This window comes from Apteryx mantelli, chromosome 29, assembly GCF_036417845.1.
Source record: "Apteryx mantelli isolate bAptMan1 chromosome 29, bAptMan1.hap1, whole genome shotgun sequence".
In the NCBI taxonomy this organism is placed as follows: Eukaryota; Metazoa; Chordata; class Aves; order Apterygiformes; family Apterygidae; genus Apteryx; species Apteryx mantelli.
Genome location: NC_090006.1, coordinates 912,214 through 934,476, shown reverse-complemented (window position 1 = coordinate 934,476; position 22,263 = coordinate 912,214). Strand labels below are relative to the sequence as shown.

Genomic DNA, 22,263 nt, shown 5'->3' with positions numbered 1-22,263 from the left:
GCCTCCCTCCTCTCCTGGAGCTCTCTGTCATGCTGCCTTCTGACGGAGGCTGGAGGAGTGGGGCAGTAGGAGCTCTGAAAGGCAAGAGAGAGGCTTGTCAAGCAGCGGGCAAATGCATGGGTCTGTCTCCGAAAGCACCAAGCCCCCGGGGGACAGCCGGCAGGGACACCAGGAGAACCAGCGCAGCATGTCCCCATGGAGATGCCTGGGCGGGAGCAGGGTCTCGCTGTGCTTTGCGGTTGGGGAAAGATTTCTTTTGTCAAAAGGTCTTACCAGGTATGCTCTGCTCTCTTCTACAGTCTTCTCTTTCTCTGTTTTATCAATATTTAGCTTCATTTCAGCCCAGTGTCTCCTCTGTTATGCAAGGAAGAAAACAGTGCATTTTACCTGGAGATGCCACCAAAGGAAATATCCCTGCACAGCACAGAAGACACCCAGGGACGGTGCAGCCTTTCTCAGGATATTCAGTCCTAGTCTGCTCTTCCCAACCACAGGAACATTAAAGGCTTTATCCTTCAGGCACGGAAGCCCAAGAAGATGGTATTTCTTTTTATGTCAGGGTGGGTGGCAGTGCGCCCTAAGGCCTCAGTTAAAAATTAGGCTTACGGAAACCCCTGTTGATTCTTAGGAAAACCAAGAGATCCTGGGCATGCTCTTAGAGGTTGCATGAAGAGGAAGACCCCCTGGAGCTGTCCCCCGGAGGCAGCCTGGCCACAGCTGGCTCAGGCCCTTTCCCCAGGAGAGCTCGTGTCCCACCTCAAGGGCAGGCGGCCTCGGCAGGGGCTTCCTGGAGCTCGAGGCAGGGCTGAGGACTGTGTGCCCTCAGCACAGCAGAGTGCTATTTGGGTCCCGTAGTTTCCCTTGACTAATATTCCCTCCCTGGAAGGAGCAGGCGAGCATCAAAGACAAGTCAGCGGCCCCACGACTGAGAGGCAAGAGGACAACAACGCCGAGGAGACCTGCACACCTCCAGAGCTTCCTGGGGGAGAGAAAGGCCGTTCCTCAGAGCGGCTGAAAAGGCTCCAGTACCTGGGCATTCAGGACAGCCATCCTTGCCCGACAGGCCTCGTGCTCGGCCCACTCGGCCCTTTCTTGCCTCTCGGCCTCTTGCAGCTGGGCTGCCCGGAGGCGGCGTTCCTCCTGCTGCATGCAGAGGTAGCACACTTCCTGGAGGGCAGAGACACGCAGAGCAGCAGCGTGAGGAGCAGGTGCTGGGGCTTTTCCTGCCCTGTGCCCTTCCATCCCTTGGAAACATCTCCCCCTTCCAGGGGCAGCCCAGACACAGTGGTGTGAGGAGGCACTAGAGAGTGGCTTGTGCCTTCTGCAGAAGATGCCACCGAATGTGCAGGTGAACATCTAGCAAGGCATCCTGGGCGAATCAGCACCCACAGAGCTGCACTTTTCCACAACTCAGTAGGACTGAATCGTGACATTGGGCCTGATCACGTACGTACCTGTCCTACTCTGCGATGGCCTTTGCAAACAGGGATTTCCGCTTTGCGCCTGCCCTCACGAGTTGTTTTGCTCTTGCCTTCCTTCGAGGAGCTCCCCTCAATTGCTGGTAGCACACTACAAATACAGAGCAGGCAGGGGCTGGATCAGCACAGCATGAGTTTGCTCTGCAGCCTGTGCTCACCAGCTGGGCACCTGCCTCTGCAGCAGAAGGTGCTTCTGCAGCAGAACTGGGTGTGTTTGGCCAGCTGCGTTGGCATCCGCAGAGAAAGAGATAGCTGGAGCTTTGGCACTCCGATGGGGCACAACAGTCCCTGGCAAAGCTGACGATGCCCAGGGCTAGGCCCTCTCTTCTTGGGACAGAGAGAGAGAGAGAGAGAGAGAGAGAGAGAGAGGCAACGTGTCCAATGCAAACATCTCCCTCCCACAAGGACCAGAGCACACCAGTGCCCCCGTCCAATTCTCCACACGTCTCACCTCTCTGGAGGCTCGCTTCCCAGGGCTTGCTGACCAATGCCATCATCTGTTTAAACCTTGGGTAATTTCTCGGGGGAAAGCCTTCTTCGAGGAAGGAGGCGCTTCTCAGCAGGACTCCCTGCAAGCATGACAGGAGAAACCTCTTCAGAAGAGGGCAGCGGGGAAGTGTCCATCAGCAGATGAACTGCAAGGTGGAGCACTGGGCTGTCCCGAGGAATTCTTCTTCCATAGTGAGCCCCTCAAGGCTGATTGCTGGTGGCAAAGAGAGCCACAGGAGGGCAATTTCCTATCCAGGCATCACATTATAACTTTGGCTGTTATCCTGCGGCACTAAGGAAGCCTGCAAGCCTGTGTCAGCATTCATCTCTTACTTTACCTTTTTGCTCTCTCTCCTTAGCCTGCTCTTCTCCCAACTCCTCTTCTTTGGCAGGCTGCAGATATGACCTCATGGCAGATAACAGATGATCAAAACCTTCCCTGGAAAGAAGAGGAAAGAGAAAATGAAGCTGACAACCAAGTCTCACAAAACCCTGCTGTGCCCTTGCAGTCCAGGCAGAAAACAGCAGCCCTCGCGGCATGAGTTAATAGCCTTTCTGAGCTCATACTGACAGCGTCCAAGAGAAATCCCTCACTCCCACATGGACAAGACCATCCCATTGCCCTCCTCCACTTCCCCAAGAGCCTCACTTGTCCATAGGCTTCTTTCTCCTGCCTTGCTGCCCTTTTTCCACCTTGGCCTCTTTTAATTGGCCTGGAGAACGCCTCTTTCGATGGTGCTGCTGCTGCTCAGGAGGACTCGCTGAGACCGTGCAAGAAGAAACCTCGTCAGAACAGCATCCTCGTGTTCACTCAGGCAAGAGGATGTGCAGACCTGGTCGGTCCTGGCTTTGGAGCCGCACGGTCCTTTACCTTCTCTCTCCCGGGATCCCTCAGGGGCAGGGTCTCTGCCTTTCTTCCCAGGCACTGGCTTAATCTCAAACCTAGAAACAAGGAGACAGCAGCTGGGAGAAAGGGCTCCACACTCCCTTTGCAGCTTGCACGGCACATCCAGGCTCAGAGAGAGTTGAGAGTTGCTGCAAGGTTTCTCATTTTCCAAAGCAGAAGATGCAGACTCTTCAGCACCGGGGAGGACTACAGTAGGCAAGTACGTGACACAGCCAAGAGCTCGTGCCTTGAGGGGCCGAGCAGTTTCCAGGGGCTGGTCCCAGTGCCTGCTCTCCTTCCTCTGAGGAAGTGTATTCTAACACAAGTCCTCCTGGCTGCCATTTCTGACTCTCGTATTTCTCGCCTTCACAGTGCCCATGAGGAGCAGAGCAATCTCTTCTGCTCCAGCTTGCCCGGATCCATGTGACTTCACATCTTGCCCTCCAGTTCCCTTGCGCACCCTCCCAGATTCAGGCGGTTGCATTTTTAAAGAGGCAGCTCTGTCCCCAGGGTCCCCAGTGGACCTGCTCAGCAGTGCTTGTCCCAGCACAGAGCTCTGCAGAGCCCCACTACACACTGCCTCCCACTGGGCAAAGCAATCCCTCCTCCTCCACCTCTCCCCCTTGCTCCCAGAAGAAGCCATTTAGGAGACCTCTCGTTCCCCAGTCTTCCAAAAGAAAGGGACATGTCCCAAACAGGACTTGCATAGGTCAGGTCTTTGATCCACCACTGGACAGCAGCACAAGACAACACACAGGAAAATGGAGAAACTGTCCAGTCTTTACATATTTTTGTGCCATCTCTTGCCAAAGAAAGGGAATGAGGAGGTGAAACTTGATGGGGAAGGCTGCCCACATTCCTCTCTAGGTCAAATCTACGTCGGGAGTGTAAAAGCCAGTCACTCTTTCATGATAATCCAGGGGAGGACTCTCCGAGTCCGAAAGAAGCAAGAGCAAGCATGGAGATAGCTGGGAGCCCTCCCTTTGAAGGAGGTGCTCTTGAATAAGCTCTCGAGCAGGCAAGCTCAGCGCTACCAAGCCGGAGCTGAGAAGCTGCTCGCTTGCTCAGCCATGGGCTACACAAGCAAACATACTCACGTTGGAAGCACACGGATCCCCCCAGGACGCACATGACCATCACGGCTGAGCACGCAGAGCGCTGGCAGCTTCACAAACGGGAACTGCATGGCGGTGCCAGTAGTTCCAGCTCGGAAACTTCTCCTTCCTCACTCTCCACTCTGCTCCTCCTCCTCCGCCCTGCAGTGAGGTGTGGGGAGGGGACACCCTGGGCAGCGGGGAGGTGTCGCTGTGGGGCGGGATGTCCCACAGTGACCTCAGGCTGTGTCACAGAGCGTGTCACAGAGGGGCTGCAGGGACCCTCCCACCACCCCACAGACCTTGTTGGCTTGGGCCCTACAGCGGCGAGGGCAGCTGCACTGGCTGCTTTAGGGTGCTGCCCCCACCCCACTGCCCACTGCCCACTGCCCCAGGAGGCTCTTCGCAAATTCAGCAACGATCAGTGCCGGCATCTGCATTCAAGTCCTTCCACACAGCCGTCACACTGGTCATCTGAGTGTTTGGGGTTGCAAACGAACACATGCGTTCAAGGGGTTAAAGAAATGGGTAACACGATGGTACAGACACACTTTCACCACACAGCTCCCATAATGGTGAAGTTAATGGAAATAAGGAAAGGCTGTTAAAGGGGAAAAAAAAGGAATCATCCTCTGCTTTCCTTGTTTCTTACACACGTTCCCTCAGAGTGATCACTACTGAAGACAGGGCACTGGCTCAGTGGCGTTTCGGTCTGATCCACGAGAGCAGCTCCTGTGCTACGGGAAGGAGGAGAAAGATCTCAGCCACATGCACGGCTGGCCTGAGGAGCAGGGACCCAAGCCCTTCTCCATCCAGTGAAAAGGCAACGAGGGTCATTTTCCTTGCCATCGTGGCCCTTCTGCCACCTGCAAGGACTGCTCTTTGCAGGGACGCAAGTGCCCCAGAGGGTGGATGGAGGTCAATGGCAGGACCTCCAGCTGAGAAACAATTCTCACGGTAAATATGGGCATACTTTGGATCCCAAGAGCCCAGGGAGCACAGGTTGGCCTCCTGGCAGGCGAAGGCAACTTTCAGCACACAGGAACTAAAAAAAGACAGGATGGACAGCTGCGTCTGCCGTGGGGCCCAGGCCTGCGCGCCCTCTGCACCAGCCCCACGGGGCACCTCCTGCCCTCCTCTCTCCCCTGGCACAGCTCCTGTCCGGCGCAGGGCAGCCCCGCAGCCGACCTTCGGCACGATCTTGCCCCCGCTCTCGTGCTCCCCGTGCGCTACGACACCGACAGACGGGCCACAGGCACCCAAACTCCTCTCCCTTCCCGTAAGGGCAGGCTCCGTCCCCGGCCATGCCAGGCCCTCGCCCCATGGCTCCTGCCCAGCGCAGGCCCCATGGAGCAGCTGCGTCGCGGCCCTCGTGCCCCGTCAGCCTTGCCCGTCAGCAGCCCAGCGCTGCGGGCTCCCCTCGGCCCCATATCCTGGCCCCGCTGTGCCCGGGCACCGGGCAGATGAGGCCCTGCAGTGGGCCCTACAGGGCCGGGGCCGGCACGGGGGTCCCCGCGCTGCCGGGGCACGAGGCGCCGCCAGCAGCTCGCCAGCCCCGCTGCCCCACGCCGCTGCCTGCCAGCGTCTCGGCCTGGCCCCCACAGCCCCGCCTGCTGGCCAATCACCGCACGGCTCCCCCACGGGCCCTCCTCACAGCCAATCACGGCTCCCCCACGGCCCCTCCAATCGGGGCTGCGCAGAGGCAGGACGCCGGTGCCCCCTGGTGAGCGGGATGGGGCGGTTCTCCCCCTCCCCAGGACCCGCCTCCGAGGGTCCCGGCCCCGCCCCCAAAGCCGCCATTTTGTGCTCTCCCCCCCTCCCAACGGTCACGGCTGCCGTTGCGCCTCTGGCGTCCCTCCAGGCCCCTCGGTTTGGTTTCGGCGCCCCCCCCCCGAGCTCTGCGCTTGTTTTTTGGGTCTCCCTGGGGCCCTACAGCTGCCCTTTAGTGCCTGCCATGTGCACACGTGTGTTTTCGTGCCCTCCTGGGTGCTCCGTCCTCTTTTTGGCGTGCCCTGGGCACCTCCGTTTGGCTCTGGGTGTCCCAGGGGCCTCCGTTTTCGCAGCTCTGTGCCCCACAGAGCCGTGAGTTTGCCCGGCGGTGCCCCCCGGGCCCCCTGCTTTTCCCCCCCGGCCCCCCTGTCCAGACGGCTTTTGAATGTCTCCAAGGATGGAGACTCCACAACCTCTCTGGGCAGCCTGATCCAGTGCTCCGTCAGCTCACAGGAAGAAAAGTTTTTCTTCGATTCAGATGCAACTTCTTGTAATCCACTTTGTGCCCGTTGCCTCTTGTCCAGGCACTGGGCAGCACTGAAAAGAGCCTGGCCCCATCCTCTTGACACCCTCCCTTCAGATATTTAAACACATTGATAAGATCCCCCCTCAGCCTTCTCATCTCCAGGCTGAAGAGTCCCAGCTCTCTTGGTCCTTCCTTGCAGGAGAGATGACCCTCTGTCTGGAAAAGATAGAGCCAAACACCGGAGCAGTCCTTTCCTCCTCAGGCACCCGTGCCCCATCTTGCAATCTTACTCCCAGTGCCCCGCACCAGCCTGTGAATAAAGGAGTGTGTGATCCGCGAGCACAGAGTGCAGAGGCTGCTGGTCTCCCTCCAGCGAAGGCTGCCTGAGAAAAACCCTCTTTGCCCTGGGTGCTGCAGGGAGAGGAAGGAGGGGCTTTGTGGGAGAGGGGAAAGCCCATCCATTCTTGGTGGTATTTGTCCAAGCGACTGCACGGGGTCATTTCCCATCTGTGTGTGCATCTCAGCCTTCCTCCGTGTTTCCAGCTGGGCTGCACACATCGCTACCTCTTATCAAATCTGCCTGCAAGCATTTGAAAAGCGGCTGCAATAGCAGGCACAAACTCACTCTCATGCCCTGGCTGAGCCCCCCTGCCCTCCCTGTCTGCCATGCCAGGGTTACCCAGAGCCCCTTCCCCTGGGGATGAGGTGCCGGGAGGTGCTTGGGGCTGCAGGGAGGTGCCTAGCATGAGGGTGTCAGCCAGGTCGTTCCCATGCCAGAAGTTCAAATCCACAAAGCGAGGGGGAGAGAGACAGAGGCACAAAATGAGGCTCTAATTCCTAGTCAGGAGAAAAATGCAACTGATGGGAGAGTCTCCCCAAAGCCTGGCACGCGCTTGCTGCCCCCCCCAAGGAGATGTACCTCCGTGGGACATGTGTCCATCACTGTTCCCAGGTCACACAGCCGTTGTGTCTGTGGGAATCACCTCAGTCCCCCATGGAGCACAAGGCCCCCTTTTCCCTTTCCCAGAGTGTCACCTGGCCGGAGGCTCTTTTCCCACCCCTTTCTCCCCATTTCTGCCTCCAGAAGGATGGCACTTATTGCGGGTTGAAGGAGGAGGTGCAAGGAAAACCCCTTGGGACGTGTGTCTCAGTGAGTATATGAGCAAGGATGCCAGGCATCCCTACTTGCGCCAGGTGTAAAGGTGTCTGCAGTGGCCATCTGATTTTCCTGAGTGCAAAGGAAAGGAAGTTTAGGCACTTTCAGACTCCTCAAAGGAAAGAGCAGTTTTCAGGGCAGTCGTGGGAAGGGATTCCCATGGGAAAAGATCCCTTGGAGGGTGTCATCTGCAAGCGGGAGTGTGGGTCTGGCCAGAGAGCTGATTCTTCACCGAGGCACTTGAGATGTCCGCAAATGGGCAGAGCCGCAATGGGCGCATCTCACTGTGCCGGGCAGCACGTGGCCTGCTGGCTGTAGTCCCCAGCCCATGAGGGCGGCAGGAGTAGGTGCCCCCGGTCCGTGCCTTGGTCTGTGAAGGGCTCCTGCTCCACCAAGCTGTCTGTTTGTGGAGGGATGGGGTTAGGAGAGCTAAAGCCCCTCTGGAATTGAATCTGGCAAGGGACGTGAAAGGCAACAAGAAAGGCTGCTCTAAGTCCGTAAGCAGCAAGAGGATAGCGAGGGCAAATGCGGTCCCGCTGCTCAGCGGGGTCCCAGGGTCCCTGGTGACAAAGGACTCAGAAAAGTCAGCGGTACTGAATGCCTTCTTCACCTCCGTCTTTATGGGTACAACCGGCCCTGGGGAATCCCAAAGCCCTGAGAGCAGAGGAGAAACGTGGAGCAAGGAAGGCTTCTCCTTGGTGAAGGAGGATGAGGTGCGGGAATGCTTGAACAAAGGGGACATACGGAAGCCATGGGCCCTGGTGGGATGCACCCATGAGTGCTGAGGCAGCTGGCCAGTGTCCCTGTGAGGCCTCTCTTGATTCCCTTGGAAAGGTCGTGGTGATCGGGAGAGGGGCCCGAGGCGTGGAAGAGAGCAAATGCCACCCTTGTCTTTGAGAGGGGCAAGAAGGAGGATGCAGGGAAAGAAGGGTCGGTGAGCCTCACCTTGATGTCCGGGAAGGGGATGGAGCAAGTAATCCTGAATACTATTTCCAGAGACATGAAGGGCAGGAAGGTGCTTGGGAGTAATCAGCATGGCCTGACAAAGGGGAATCTGTGCTTAAACGCGACCTGATAGCCTTCTCTGTTGAGATGAGTAGCTTGGTGCCTGCGGGGAGAGCAGTGGAGGTTGTTGTCCTTGACTTGAGTAAGGCTGGCAAACCAGGAGGCTTTCAGCTTCTTGCACAAGGTGTCAAGAAAGTGTGTGAAAAGACTCAAGGGCTAGAGTGGAAAAAGAGAGTGAATTCCCCTCCTTGGACAAGCCTGTTATTTTTCATGCATGCAGACCTATTGGAAGGGTCTGTTCAAAGAATAGGTTCTCTTCTGTTTCTTCCTTTCCACAGACGAATAGTCACATTACAGCAAGCAGTCACTCCTCTGCCCCAGGGTGGGTTCCTGCAAAGGCCGCGGTCCCTCGGGGGTGTCCCTGCTGCAGCGTGGGTCCTCCACGGGCTGCGGTGCCCTCAGAAGAGAAGCAGCTCCAGCATGGAGCACCTCCGTGCAAGAGTGCGACTCCAGCCATTTGCCTGACAACGTCCCCTTCCGTGTCTCTGCTGCCTTTTGTTTCTCCAAACATGGCTCTTCACATTTCTCCTCACGTGTCCCCTTTTGTGTCTGCTGTGGCTCCTCCCATGGGCCTCCTCCTGTGTCTCCTGCCTGCAGCATCTACTGCCCTTTCTCAAGTACATTTGAGCAGAGGTGCCATGTGCTCCTCCAACTGCCTGAAGTCTTGGTGCGCAATGGGCTCTTGTCATCCGTTTCAGAGTTGGCTGGAAGTGGCTGAGCCTGGCACAGGGCAGCTCGTGGTCTCCCCCCAGACAGGGCACCCTGCAGACCCCTGCTACCAAAGCGAGACCTCTGTGCCCAGCACGTCCCCTCACTCACACACCAACACATGCACGCGCACACACACGGACTGTGGATCCCTCCAGTAAGTGGCCTTAGACACTCAGTCGATCCTGTAGCTGGCCCTGGGCCCCCTGGTTTCCCGGTTGCCTCAGGCACAAACGCACACACAAACACACGCACACACTCACCAATGATTCTCTCCGCTTGCTGGTCCCCACTTCTGGAAAGAGTTAGAAATGGCATTGAAGAAGGAGAGAGGACAGGCTGCAGGTGTCAGCAGTGTTGAGAATCAGCCTGTGTCAAGGAGGGCGAGAGGCCAAGCCTTCCCCATGCAGGTGACCACTGCCTGGCCAGCAAAGACCCCCAGCCACCTCACCAGCTCTGCAAGCAAAACAAGACCCAGCTAACCTGCTTGATAAGTGCATGTCAGCTGCAGCTCCCTATTGCATGGATTGCCCAAGAAAGGTGTCCTTTGTCCTTTCTATGTAGACGCTGCTTGCAGAGCCTTTGCAGGGGGCAGAAGTTGCCTAGCACAGTGACCGAGAGCAGAAGGGCTGCAGAGCCCGTTGTGCTGTCCTTGAGCCTGTGACTGGAGGGTTATGGCGTGGGCTCAGAGTGCCCAACTCCCTGTAGTGCCCACTGGGCCGCCAGGGCCTTTGCAGCAGAGCTGCTGCCCAGCCAGTCGCCCCCATGCTTGGGGCAGCTCGTGGAGGGGAAGTCCAGCCAGGGATAGGAAGTAGATGGATCTCCTTCTTGCTTAGGAGGAATCACCCCCACTGCCCGCATAGAAAAGCCCTCTAGACACAAGGGTAAAAGCTGCCCCAGCAAGTGTGGGCTGTGGAGATGCCAGGTGACCCAGTGGCAGGGAGAGGCACCTTGTGGTGTGGCAAGGACCCGGCTGCAGAGGTGCAGCTGGAGGGCCCTTGGCATTGCACAAGTGAAGGTGCTGCAGAGCAGAGGAGGGCACAGGGCTCTGCCTCCCTGCTCGCACCCCCACGGGACCTGCAGTGTGCATGGGCACACAGTGGGGTGCCCTTGAAAACAAGGTCGTAATCCTCTCCGAGTCCTGCACCCCAGCAGAAGAGCATCACAAGGGCTCTCATGCACTCCTTCACCAGCTTCTCTGGAAAGGACGTCTTCGATGAAGACGTAACCCAGGGTGGCTTCCTCTGTCATGGGTAGGAATAGGAATAGGAATAGCTCTCTCTTCTGGTCTCTTTCCGTGTGGCAGTGCTCGGTTTCCTTTTTTTACAGCCCAGTCCGGTTTGAAATATTTCTGGTGATGCATTCAGAGTTTCTGCCTTGACTAAAGCTAAATTCCTGAGCGAGGAAAGGAGAATGACTGTGCAGAGACTAGTTAATAGCTGTTGCTATTAACTGTGTAGCAGCTGTGCATGTGTTTGAAAGCAGTCTTTTGTTGCAGGCTGCTGCTTCTTCCCGAAGATGGTCCTTTCTCCGTGCGTGTGAACGAAAAGGATGCTCTAGGCCCATCCATGATGATAGGAAGTAGTCTTCCATGAATTCCTTGGTTATGTTTCCTTTTGGACGGAGTGATCTTGCTCGCTCTTATGGAAGTGGCAGTTGCCGCGTGTGTGTCGATGCCTGAGCAGATCAAGTTTCCCGGGTGGGAGAGAGCAGCTCTTGTTGTTGTGACTTGCGATGTCTAAAGCGTTTCTGTGGAACTGTGCTCTTGAGTGGCAAATGTGTGACTTGTGTGCTCGCCGATGTGAGATTTCTGTGGGCGTTGGCAGGGTTGGAGAGGTGGCTGAGGAAGCGTGTGTGCCCCTGCTCCAGTGCGGCTGGGGGTGGTTGTCCCTGAGGCAGGGGCATCGGTGGGGGGTGGGCAGGGGGTGTTTGGGGTCATCCCCAAAAGAAGGCCGAGTGCAGCCCCTCGTCCCTGTTGGGGTGAAGCGTGGGAGGGTGCCCGAGGGCAGGGGGTGGCCCAGGCATCCGAGCCTCCCCCCCCAACCTCTCCACGCTCCCCCCCCACACCTCTAGGAAGGGACCCAGGTGTCTGCCCCCCACCCCGCCATGGGTTCCCTGGAAGGTGCATCCTGGTTGGGGGGGGGCAGCTGTGGGGGGTGTGTGTGCATTCATCTGTGGGGTACACCTGACTCTGGTGGTTGCAGCCAGCTGTGGGGGGGTGCATTCATCTATGGGGTGCACCCATCTCAGGGGTGCACCTGGCTCTGGAGGGGGGCACCCAACTCTGAGTCTTGCACTGAGCTCTGGGGAGGGGGGTGCAGCCAGCTCTGGGGGTTGCAGCCAGCTGTGGGGTGCACCTAGCTCTGGGGGGAGGTACCCAGTTGTAGGATGCAGCCAGGTCTGGGGGGCTGCAGCCAGGTCTGGGTGGAGGTACCCAGCTGTGGGGTGCACCCAGCTGTGGGGGTTGCACCTGGCTCTGGGGGGTGGCATTCAGCTATGGGGTGCACCCGTCTCTGGGGAGTTGCACCCAGCTGTGGGGGGGGTGCATTCATCTATGGGGTGCACCTATCTCAGGGGTGCACCTGGCTCTGGAGGGCACCCAACTCTGAGGCTTGCACTGAGCTCTGGGGGGGGTGTGTACCCAGCTTGGGGGTGCACCCAGTCTGGGGGGGTGCTCCCAGCAGTGGGGTGCACCCAGCCGCGGGGTGCACGGGGTCGCTACCTGGGCTGGCGCAGAGCAGGGCGAGCAGCAGTGACAGCGCCCGCGGCGGGGACGGTGGCAGGGCCATGGCGGTGGCTGGCAGGGCCGGGCCGCGGGGGCTCTTATAGCCCTGGCAGGGACGTGGCCGTGGCAGGCTGGGCCCCTGCCAGCGCCCGCAGGGACACGTGCGCCGCGGGGACGCCGGCCTGGGCTGCCACCCCCAGGGTCCCTTGGGGGCCCCAGGGCACCATGTGCCCTGTGTCCCCAGGCCCTTCAGTGCCCCCCATGTCCCGTGGTGTCCCCATGTCCCCATGCCCCTTGCTGTTCCCATGTCCCCTATGCCCCTCAGTGTCCCCCATGTTCCCTATGTCCCCATGCCCCTTGGTGTCCCCTGTGCCCCTCAGTGTCCCGCATGCCCTCCATGTCCCCATGCCCCATGGTGTCCCAGTGTCCCCTGTGCCCCTCGGTGTCCCTGTGTCCCCCTTGGTGTCCCATCCCGGTGGCCTGGTGTCCCCCCCACCCCGTCGGCAAGCACAAGATCCGGCTCCTTCAATGCCAAAGATTTATTGAGCTGGGGGAAGGGGTGGCCGGCGTGGGGGCCGGTGCAGGGGACAGCGCTGGAGGGGACGCAGGATCCCTTGGGTGCCCTCGGAGCCAGCTGGCACCTGGGAGGAGAGAGAGGCTGAGCTGGGGGGACAGTGGTGGCACCGTGTCCCTGTGCCACCCGTGTCCCTGTTCCCATGGGCACCGTGTCCCTGTGCCCCCCCCATGTCCTCGTCCCCATGGGCACCATGTCCCTGTGCCCCCCATGCCTTTGTCCCCATGGGCACCGTGTCCCCGCACCCGCCCCCCGCCCATATCCTTATCCCCTTGGGCACCGTGTCCCTGCATCCCCCCGTGTCCCCATCCCCATGGGTATTATGTCCCGTGCCCCCCCCATACCCCCATGTCCCTGTGCCCCCCAGGTCCCCATGTCCCTGTCCCCATGTCCCCCAGACCCCTATGATCCCGTGTCTCCGTCCCCCACAGGCACTATATCCCCATGGCCCTGTGTCCCTGTTCCCATGTCCCCCAGCTCCCCAGGACCCCATCCCCCACAGGCACCATATCCCCATGTCCCCATGTCCCTGTCCCCATGTCCCCCAGACCCCCATGACCCCATGTCCCCATCCTCCACAGGCACCATATCCCCATGTCCCTGTTCACATGTCCCCCAGCCCCATCCCCCATGGGTACAATGTTCCCATGTCCCTGTCCCCATGTCCCTGTGCCCCCCCATGACCCCCTGTCCCCGTCCCCCACAGGCACCACATCCCCATGTCCCTATGTCCCTGTCCCCATGTCCCCCAGACCCCCATGATCCCGTGTCCCCATTCCCCATGGACACCATATCCCCATGTCCCTGTTCCCATGTCCCCCAGCCCCATCCCCCATGGGTACAATGTCCCCATGTCCCTGTGCCCCCCCATGACCCCCTGTCCCCATCCCCCACAGGCACCACATCCCCATGTCCCTATGTCCCTGTCCCCATGTCCCCCAGACCCCCATGACCCCATGTCCCCATCCCCCACAGGCACCATATCCCCATGTCCCTGTTCCCATGTCCCCCAGCCCCATCCCCCATGGGTACAATGTCCCCATGTCCCTGTGCCCCCCCATGACCCCCTGTCCCCATCCCCCACAGGCACCATATCCCCATGTCCCTGTCCCCCATGGGTACCATGTCCCCGTGCCCCCATGTCCCTGTTCCCGTGCCCACCAGCCCCCATGACCCTGTGTCCCCGTCCTGGAGGGGCACCATGTCCCCATGCCTGCAGCACCCATGGGTGCGGGCGCATTCCCGGGCGGCCGCCCCACCCCGGGTGCCGCTTTGAAGCGGCTGCTGGTGCCGCTGAGCCCTCGCGGTGGGCACGGCCGGGCACAAGGGCCCTTCACCCGGGGTGGGGCTGCCTGGACGCCTGGGCCCCCAGCCATGGGGTGGGAGGGGTGGAGAGGGAGGGGGCCTCACCTGGGGTCAGGGCTGGCACCAGCGGAGGTTGGCACAGATGCTGGCGGGCCCCTCGTCCCGCACCAGCCCTGCCTCGATGGGCTCCAGGTAGCGGTTCACCAGGTTGTGGCAGAGGTTGGATATCACCCATGGCAGCATGGAGCACACCATGCGGGCTGCCTGCGTCACCTGGGTCTGCACTGGCATGGCCCCGTGTCAGGCGCTGCCGTCTTGCATGGGCTTGCATGAGCTCGCATGGCTTTGCATGGTGGGCACTGCCTTGCACGCCGGACATCCCCTTGCACAGCCTCGCGCAGCCTTGCAGGGCCTCACACGCCCCTGCCTGGACCTTGCATGCCCCTCGCACGCCCCTCGCACGCCCCAGCCCCTACCGTGTTGTGCGTGTTGGGCACCAGACTCTTGAGCTTCTTGAGGACCATCTTGCAGATCATGCAGTGCAGTATGGCGGGGTCCTGTCCAGCAGCCCCCTGCGTGCCCGGCACTGTGAGCACCTGCCGGGCACCCTGCCCGCCCCCTGGGTGCCCCAGCGGTGCCCAGCCAGGGCCCACCCACAGTCCCCACTGGTGCCCACCCAGTGCCCCCCTGGGTGTCCCTACTGATGCCATCCCAGTGTCCCCATGGGTGTCCCATAGATGTCCACCCAGTGCTTGCCAGTTCCCACCCAGTGCCTGCAAGGGTGTCCCCATGCGTGCCCCCATGGGTACCTCCTTGATGCCCACCCAGTGCCCCCGAGGGTGCCCCCCATGCACCCCGTGCCCGCTCACCATCCTCTCCAGCATCTCCAGGTCCTCAAACAGGAGCTGCAGGCCATCCCCCGAGGCAGAGGGGACCTGGCACTCCGGGGTGTCCGGGCTGCACCCCTTGGCCCTCGCGGGCACGGCCGGGACCCTGGGGTGCAGCCCCTCGGCCCCCATGCCGGCCAGCAGCAGGGCTGGGCACCGCGTCAGGGGCCGCTGGCACCCGCACTGTCCCCAAACCTCCCACCTCCCCACCACCCTGTGTCTCCACCCCTCCATGTCCCCGACCCTCTGGTATCCCAGATTCTCCCGTACCCCCGTGTCCCCATCCCTGTCCCCCCCATGTCCCTTGGTATCCCCACCCCTCCTTCCTCCCATGTCCCCGTTCCCTCTTGTCTCCATCCCTCCGTATCCCCACATGTCCCCATCTGCTGGTGTCCCCATCCCTCCCATCCCCTTCTGTGCCATGTCCCCATCCCTGTCCTCTGTGTCCCCCCCATTCCCCACATCCCCATCCCTCCCACCTCTCCACATCTCCATCCCTGTCCTCCGTGTCCCCCTGTCCCCCCATGTCCCCACCCCTCCTGTCTCTCCACACCTCCACCACTGTCCTCTGTGGCCCCCTGTCCCCCCTGTCTGTCCCATCCCTCCCGTCCCCCCCTTGTCCCCATGTCCCCAGCCCTTCCCTTCCCTCCACCTCCCCAAGTCTCCATGTCCCTGTCCCGGTCCCCACCAGTGACAGCAGGCAGCAGGGCCAACAGTGGTGGGGCCATGGCTGGCTGTCCCCGTGCCCCAGGGTGCCTTATGTACCCGCTGGGGGGGGGGGTGGGGGGCACACTGTGGGGCTGAGGGCAGGAAGGGCCTCCCCCCTCTCCGGAAACCACAGTGGCTGTGGTGGGGGGGGCCCAGGCATCCGGGCAGGGTGGCCACATCACATTCCCCCACTGCGGGGGCTGCGAGCTTCCCCCCAACAGTGACCTGATCTGTTTGGGGGGAGGGACGAGGAGGTTTGGGAGGACTTGGGGGGACAAGAGGGGCTTGGAGGGGCAGGAGGGACTTGGGGGGGGCAAGGAGGATTTGGAGGGCTTGGGGTGACCTGAGTGGACAAGGAGGAGGCAAGGGAGGGACCTGGGGGGGACTTTGGGGACCTGGGGGGGATAAGGGGGGTAGGATGGGAGCTGGGGGGCTGGAGGCACCTGGGGAAACTGGGGGAACAAGGGGACTTGGGGGAGGTGGGAGGAGCTGGGGGAAGAGGGTGTGACAAGGAGGGGGCAAGGAGAGACCTGGGGGAGATAAGGGGGAGGCAAAGGAGGAGCTGGGGGGCTGGCAGGACCTGGGGTGACCTGGGGAAACTGGGAGGATTGGTAAAACTGGGTGGGACAAGGGGACCTGGGGGAACAAGAGGGGCTTGGAGGGGACAGGGGGGGCTTGGGGGGACAAGGGGATTTGGAGGGCTTGGGAGAACCTGAGTTGACAAGGAGGAGGCAAGGGGGGACCGGGGGGGGGGACTTTGGGGACCTGGGGGAGAAAAGGAGGAGGAAAGGAGGAGCTGGGGGGCTGGAGGCACCTGGGGAAACTGGGGGAACAAGGGGACTTGGGGGCACCGGGGGAACTGGGAGGATGGGGGGGGGCTTAGGGGGAACTGGGGGGACGGGGGAGACCTGGGGGGGACAGAGGGGATCTGAGGTCACTGGGGCAGGCAGGAAGTGTATGGGGACATGGGGGGGGGTGCTCAGGAGGCCATGGAGGCCTGCGGGGATGGAGGACAGGGACAGCCCAGCCCCCCAGTTCCTGGCAGTTACGTCCCCGTGTCCCACCGCAAACCCCAGAGCCACCCCCCTCCTCCCCCCGGCTTCCTGTGGGGCTGGGGAGGAATGGGGACATGGGGAGGGGGGGGGCACAGGGGCCGGGGCGGGGAATGGAGACACGGGGCTGGGACAGGGCAGGGGGACATGGGGGGTCATGTCTGTCCCCACTGCCCCCAAATGCCACCCACAGCCCCCTATGGCACCCCTCTGCCCCTATTGCACCCCATGCACCCTTCTGCTACCTCTGCCCTGCATGGAACCCCCCCACCTCCCAGAGCACCCCATTGCACCCCGTTGCACCCCAATGGCCTCACTGCCCCCCCACTGCACCCCTCTGCCCCCCTGGCAACCAATTGCACTGCTGTGACCTCTCTGCCCCCCACGACACCCCTCTGCTCCCATTGCACCCTATTGCAGCCCTCTGCCCCCTCTGCCTCCTTTGCCCCCCATGGCACCCTGCTGTCCACTCTGCCCACTGTTGCAAACTTCTGCCCCATGTTGTACCCTATGGCACCCCTCTGCCCCCGTGGCACCCCATTGCACCCTATGGCACCCCTCTGCCCCCTCTGCCCCCCATGGCACCCCATTGTACCCTGATGCCCTCACTGCCCCCCATGGCACCCCTCTGCCCTCATTGCACCACTCTGCCTCTATGGCACTCCATAGCACCCTTCAGACCCATCTGTACCCCATTGCACCCCTCTGTCCCCACTGCCCCCCCCATGGTGTCCCGTTGCCCCTATGGCACCCACTTGTACCCCTCTGCACCCTTCTGCCCCCCATGGCACCTCTCTCTCTATGGCACCCAATTGCACACCTCTGTCCCCTCTGCCCCCCCCATTGCACCCCTCTACTCCCCATTGCGCCCCTCTGGCCCTATGGCACCCCACTGCACCCCTCTGCCCCCACTGCTCCCCATAGCAGCCTTCAGCCTCGTCTGCCCCCCATGGCAACCCTTGGCCCTCTCTGCCCCGCATGGCACCTCTCTGCTCCTTATGGCAGCACTCTGCCCCAATTGCACCCCATGGCACCCCTCAGCCCCCATGGCACCATGTTGCACCATTCAACCCCCCCCACTACACCCCTCTGCCCCCCATGGCACCCTTCTGCCCCCATCGCCCACCATTGTACCCCTCTGTCCCCAAGGCACCACATTGAACCCTTCTGCCCCCATTGCATCCCATTGCACCCTTCTGACCCCCCCCCCCATGGCATCCCCCACAGCACCTTTCTGCCCTGCATGGCACACCATTGCACCCTTCTGCCCCCCATATCACACCATTACACCCCTTAACTCACTGCCCCTCATTGTACCCCTCTGGTCCCTCTGCCCTCCATGCCACCCCTCTGTCCCTATGGTACCCCATTGCATGCTTCTGCCCCCACTGCCTCCCATTGCACCCCATTGCACCAAATGGCATCTACTGCCCCCCATGACACCCCTGTGCCCCCTCTGCCCACCATGGCACCCCTCTGCCCTCTCTGCCACATGTGCACCCCATTGCACCCTTCTGACCCCCATGGCACCTCCCTGCCCTCTCTGCTTCCCATTGCACCCCATTGCACCAATTGCCCCCCACTCCCCTCTCTGACCCCCCACAGTACCCTTCTGCCCACATTGTACCACATTGCACAGCCCTGCCCCCATTGCACACTTCTGCCTCCCCCCCCTCCAGGGTGCCCCTCTGCCCCTATGGCACCCCAAGGCACCCCTCTTTCCCCCCTCCCCCATGGCACCTCTCTGCCCTCCCTGCCCCCACATTGCACCCCACTGCCCCCATTGACTCCTACTGCACCCCTCTACCTCCTTTGCTCCCCACGGCACCCATCTGCCCCCCAGGAGTGCAGAGGATCAGCCTATGTCAAGGAGGCTGAGAGGCCAAGCCTTCCCCACCCAGCGGACCACTGCCTGGCCACCAAAGCCCTCCCTGCCTTCCTCACTACCTCCACAAGCATGGCAAGGCCCAGCTACCCTGCCTGAGAAGTCCATGACAGGTACAGCTACTTCTTGCGTGCATTGCCCAAGAAACGACTCCTTTGTCCTTTTCATGCAGACCCTGCTTGCAGAGTCTTGGCAGGGGTCACAAGTTGCCCAGCAAAGTGGCCCAGAGCAGAAGGGCTGCAGAGCCCATCGTGCTGCCCTGGGGCCTATGGCTGCAGGGTTACGGCATGGCCTCAGAGTGTCCAGCTCCCCGTGCTGCGGGGAAATACCATCTTCTTGCCCCTGCGGGACACAAGTTGAGGTGCTGCAGAGCAGGGGAGGCCACAGGGCTCTGCCTCCCTGCCCGCACCCCCGGGACCCGCAGTGTGCATGGGCACACAGTGGGGTGTATGTACACCCTGTAGTGTGTATGCGCATATGCTGTACTGAATGTGCTGTCGATGGGCACACTGTGGGGCACAGATGCCTGCCGTGCCCTGTATATGCACCCTGTGGTGGGCATGTGCACAGCATGGCGTGTATGGACATTATCCCCTTCTGTCCCTAAGAATCACTCTGGGATGGCACACGGGATTCACAGCAGCACCTCTCTCTTTATTCCCTGCAGAGAAGTCCATCTCAGGTACAGGGTGGTCTCCCCTTTGCACGGCAGCAGTTCCTAGTGCCTTCCCCTCTGCTGCTCCAAGGGCATCTTCTCCCCGGTGCTAGGGAATCCAAAGGAGAGGTGGTCAGTGTCAGGGGAGAAGGCAGAGAAAGAGTGCGGGCCTTGGTCGGGCCAGGTCTTCCTGGAGCTGCTGTGTGACAAGTCCCAGCCCTGCTCAGAGATACGCACCAGATGAGCTGCTCCTCTCCGTGAGCCCTGCAGGGGTTGCGCTCTGCCCTCTTCTTCTGCTCCTCCTGCCAGGCTTTAGGCACCCCCGTCCGGCGCTGGCTCTGGACTGCTGTCAGGGACTCGTGCCTGCAATGGCAGGGACAAGGTCGCTCTCAGCCCCACTGAGACCCTTCCTGTCCAGCCCTGCACACCCACGGTCCCATCTGTACCCGCAGTCCTCAGCTCAGCACAAGACCAAAGCATTTGCTTGGGGCTGTGGAGAGGAACCGGGAGTCCAGGGCTGACCCAGGGCATTCCCAGGCCAGGAGAAATCAGAAGATGCCATACCAGTCCCACGGCTCTGGGTCGGGATCTTTGACCCGCTGCCAGCTCCCTGCTCTTCAGCTGCACTCGGCCACGCTGGGGCTATGCACACTTACTGCTGCCGGGAGAGCTGCCCTGGTTTCCTCCTTGGCTCCTTTGCCCACGCCTCCCTCCTCTCCTGGAGCTCTCTGTCATGCTGCCTTCTGACGGAGGCTGGAGGAGTGGGGCAGTAGGAGCTCTGAAAGGCAAGAGAGAGGCTTGTCAAGCAGCGGGCAAATGCATGGGTCTGTCTCCGAAAGCACCAAGCCCCCGGGGGACAGCCGGCAGGGACACCAGGAGAACCAGCGCAGCATGTCCCCATGGAGATGCCTGGGCGGGAGCAGGGTCTCGCTGTGCTTTGCGGTTGGGGAAAGATTTCTTTTGTCAAAAGGTCTTACCAGGTATGCTCTGCTCTCTTCTACAGTCTTCTCTTTCTCTGTTTTATCAATATTTAGCTTCATTTCAGCCCAGTGTCTCCTCTGTTATGCAAGGAAGAAAACAGTGCATTTTACCTGGAGATGCCACCAAAGGAAATATCCCTGCACAGCACAGAAGACACCCAGGGACGGTGCAGCCTTTCTCAGGATATTCAGTCCTAGTCTGCTCTTCCCAACCACAGGAACATTAAAGGCTTTATCCTTCAGGCACGGAAGCCCAAGAAGATGGTATTTCTTTTTATGTCAGGGTGGGTGGCAGTGCGCCCTAAGGCCTCAGTTAAAAATTAGGCTTACGGAAACCCCTGTTGATTCTTAGGAAAACCAAGAGATCCTGGGCATGCTCTTAGAGGTTGCATGAAGAGGAAGACCCCCTGGAGCTGTCCCCCGGAGGCAGCCTGGCCACAGCTGGCTCAGGCCCTTTCCCCAGGAGAGCTCGTGTCCCACCTCAAGGGCAGGCGGCCTCGGCAGGGGCTTCCTGGAGCTCGAGGCAGGGCTGAGGACTGTGTGCCCTCAGCACAGCAGAGTGCTATTTGGGTCCCGTAGTTTCCCTTGACTAATATTCCCTCCCTGGAAGGAGCAGGCGAGCATCAAAGACAAGTCAGCGGCCCCACGACTGAGAGGCAAGAGGACAACAACGCCGAGGAGACCTGCACACCTCCAGAGCTTCCTGGGGGAGAGAAAGGCCGTTCCTCAGAGCGGCTGAAAAGGCTCCAGTACCTGGGCATTCAGGACAGCCATCCTTGCCCAACAGGCCTCGTGCTCGGCCCACTCGGCCCTTTCTTGCCTCTCGGCCTCTTGCAGCTGGGCTGCCCGGAGGCGGCGTTCCTCCTGCTGCATGCAGAGGTAGCACACTTCCTGGAGGGCAGAGACACGCAGAGCAGCAGCGTGAGGAGCAGGTGCTGGGGCTTTTCCTGCCCCGTGCCCTTCCATCCCTTGGAAACATCTCCCCCTTCCAGGGGCAGCCCAGACACAGTGGTGTGAGGAGGCACTAGAGAGTGGCTTGTGCCTTCTGCAGAAGATGCCACCGAATGTGCAGGTGAACATCTAGCAAGGCATCCTGGGCGAATCAGCACCCACAGAGCTGCACTTTTCCACAACTCAGTAGGACTGAATCGTGACATTGGGCCTGATCACGCACGTACCTGTCCTACTCTGCGATGGCCTTTGCAAACAGGGATTTCCGCTTTGCGCCTGCCCTCACGAGTTGTTTTGCTCTTGCCTTCCTTCGAGGAGCTCCCCTCAATTGCTGGTAGCACACTACAAATACAGAGCAGGCAGGGGCTGGATCAGCACAGCATGAGTTTGCTCTGCAGCCTGTGCTCACCAGCTGGGCACCTGCCTCTGCAGCAGAAGGTGCTTCTGCAGCAGAACTGGGTGTGTTTGGCCAGCTGCGTTGGCATCCGCAGAGAAAGAGATAGCTGGAGCTTTGGCACTCCGATGGGGCACAACAGTCCCTGGCAAAGCTGACGATGCCCAGGGCTAGGCCCTCTCTTCTTGGGACAGAGAGAGAGAGAGAGAGAGAGAGAGAGAGAGAGGCAACGTGTCCAATGCAAACATCTCCCTCCCACAAGGACCAGAGCACACCAGTGCCCCCGTCCAATTCTCCACACGTCTCACCTCTCTGGAGGCTCGCTTCCCAGGGCTTGCTGACCAATGCCATCATCTGTTTAAACCTTGGGTAATTTCTCGGGGGAAAGCCTTCTTCGAGGAAGGAGGCGCTTCTCAGCAGGACTCCCTGCAAGCATGACAGGAGAAACCTCTTCAGAAGAGGGCAGCGGGGAAGTGTCCATCAGCAGATGAACTGCAAGGTGGAGCACTGGGCTGTCCCGAGGAATTCTTCTTCCATAGTGAGCCCCTCAAGGCTGATTGCTGGTGGCAAAGAGAGCCACAGGAGGGCAATTTCCTATCCAGGCATCACATTATAACTTTGGCTGTTATCCTGCGGCACTAAGGAAGCCTGCAAGCCTGTGTCAGCATTCATCTCTTACTTTACCTTTTTGCTCTCTCTCCTTAGCCTGCTCTTCTCCCAACTCCTCTTCTTTGGCAGGCTGCAGATATGACCTCATGGCAGATAACAGATGATCAAAACCTTCCCTGGAAAGAAGAGGAAAGAGAAAATGAAGCTGACAACCAAGTCTCACAAAACCCTGCTGTGCCCTTGCAGTCCAGGCAGAAAACAGCAGCCCTCGCGGCATGAGTTAATAGCCTTTCTGAGCTCATACTGACAGCGTCCAAGAGAAATCCCTCACTCCCACATGGACAAGACCATCCCATTGCCCTCCTCCACTTCCCCAAGAGCCTCACTTGTCCATAGGCTTCTTTCTCCTGCCTTGCTGCCCTTTTT

At 60.4% G+C, this 22,263-nt stretch overlaps 4 long non-coding RNA genes across 4 annotated transcripts; all 4 read right to left on the bottom strand.

Moving 5' to 3' along the window:
* Window positions 1–1,946: 1,946 nt before the first annotated feature.
* On the bottom strand, window positions 1,947–2,655 carry LOC136994492 (uncharacterized). The gene is made up of 3 exons (XR_010886566.1): window positions 2,617–2,655; window positions 2,306–2,406; window positions 1,947–2,047 (listed from the first exon to the last, which is right to left on the bottom strand). It is a non-coding gene; the product is annotated as an uncharacterized lncRNA (long non-coding RNA).
* Window position 2,656: 1 nt separating this feature from the next.
* Window positions 2,657–4,020, bottom strand: LOC136994491 (uncharacterized). The gene is made up of 3 exons (XR_010886565.1): window positions 3,951–4,020; window positions 2,839–2,909; window positions 2,657–2,728 (listed from the first exon to the last, which is right to left on the bottom strand). It is a non-coding gene; the product is annotated as an uncharacterized lncRNA (long non-coding RNA).
* A 14,929-nt stretch (window positions 4,021–18,949) lies between these two features.
* LOC136994448 (uncharacterized) lies at window positions 18,950–19,588 on the bottom strand. Its single transcript, XR_010886520.1, has 3 exons — window positions 19,468–19,588; window positions 19,141–19,266; window positions 18,950–19,012 (listed from the first exon to the last, which is right to left on the bottom strand). It is a non-coding gene; the product is annotated as an uncharacterized lncRNA (long non-coding RNA).
* A 1,965-nt stretch (window positions 19,589–21,553) lies between these two features.
* On the bottom strand, window positions 21,554–22,262 carry LOC136994494 (uncharacterized). Its single transcript, XR_010886568.1, has 3 exons — window positions 22,224–22,262; window positions 21,913–22,013; window positions 21,554–21,654 (listed from the first exon to the last, which is right to left on the bottom strand). It is a non-coding gene; the product is annotated as an uncharacterized lncRNA (long non-coding RNA).
* Between the last annotated feature and the right edge of the window lies 1 nt (window position 22,263).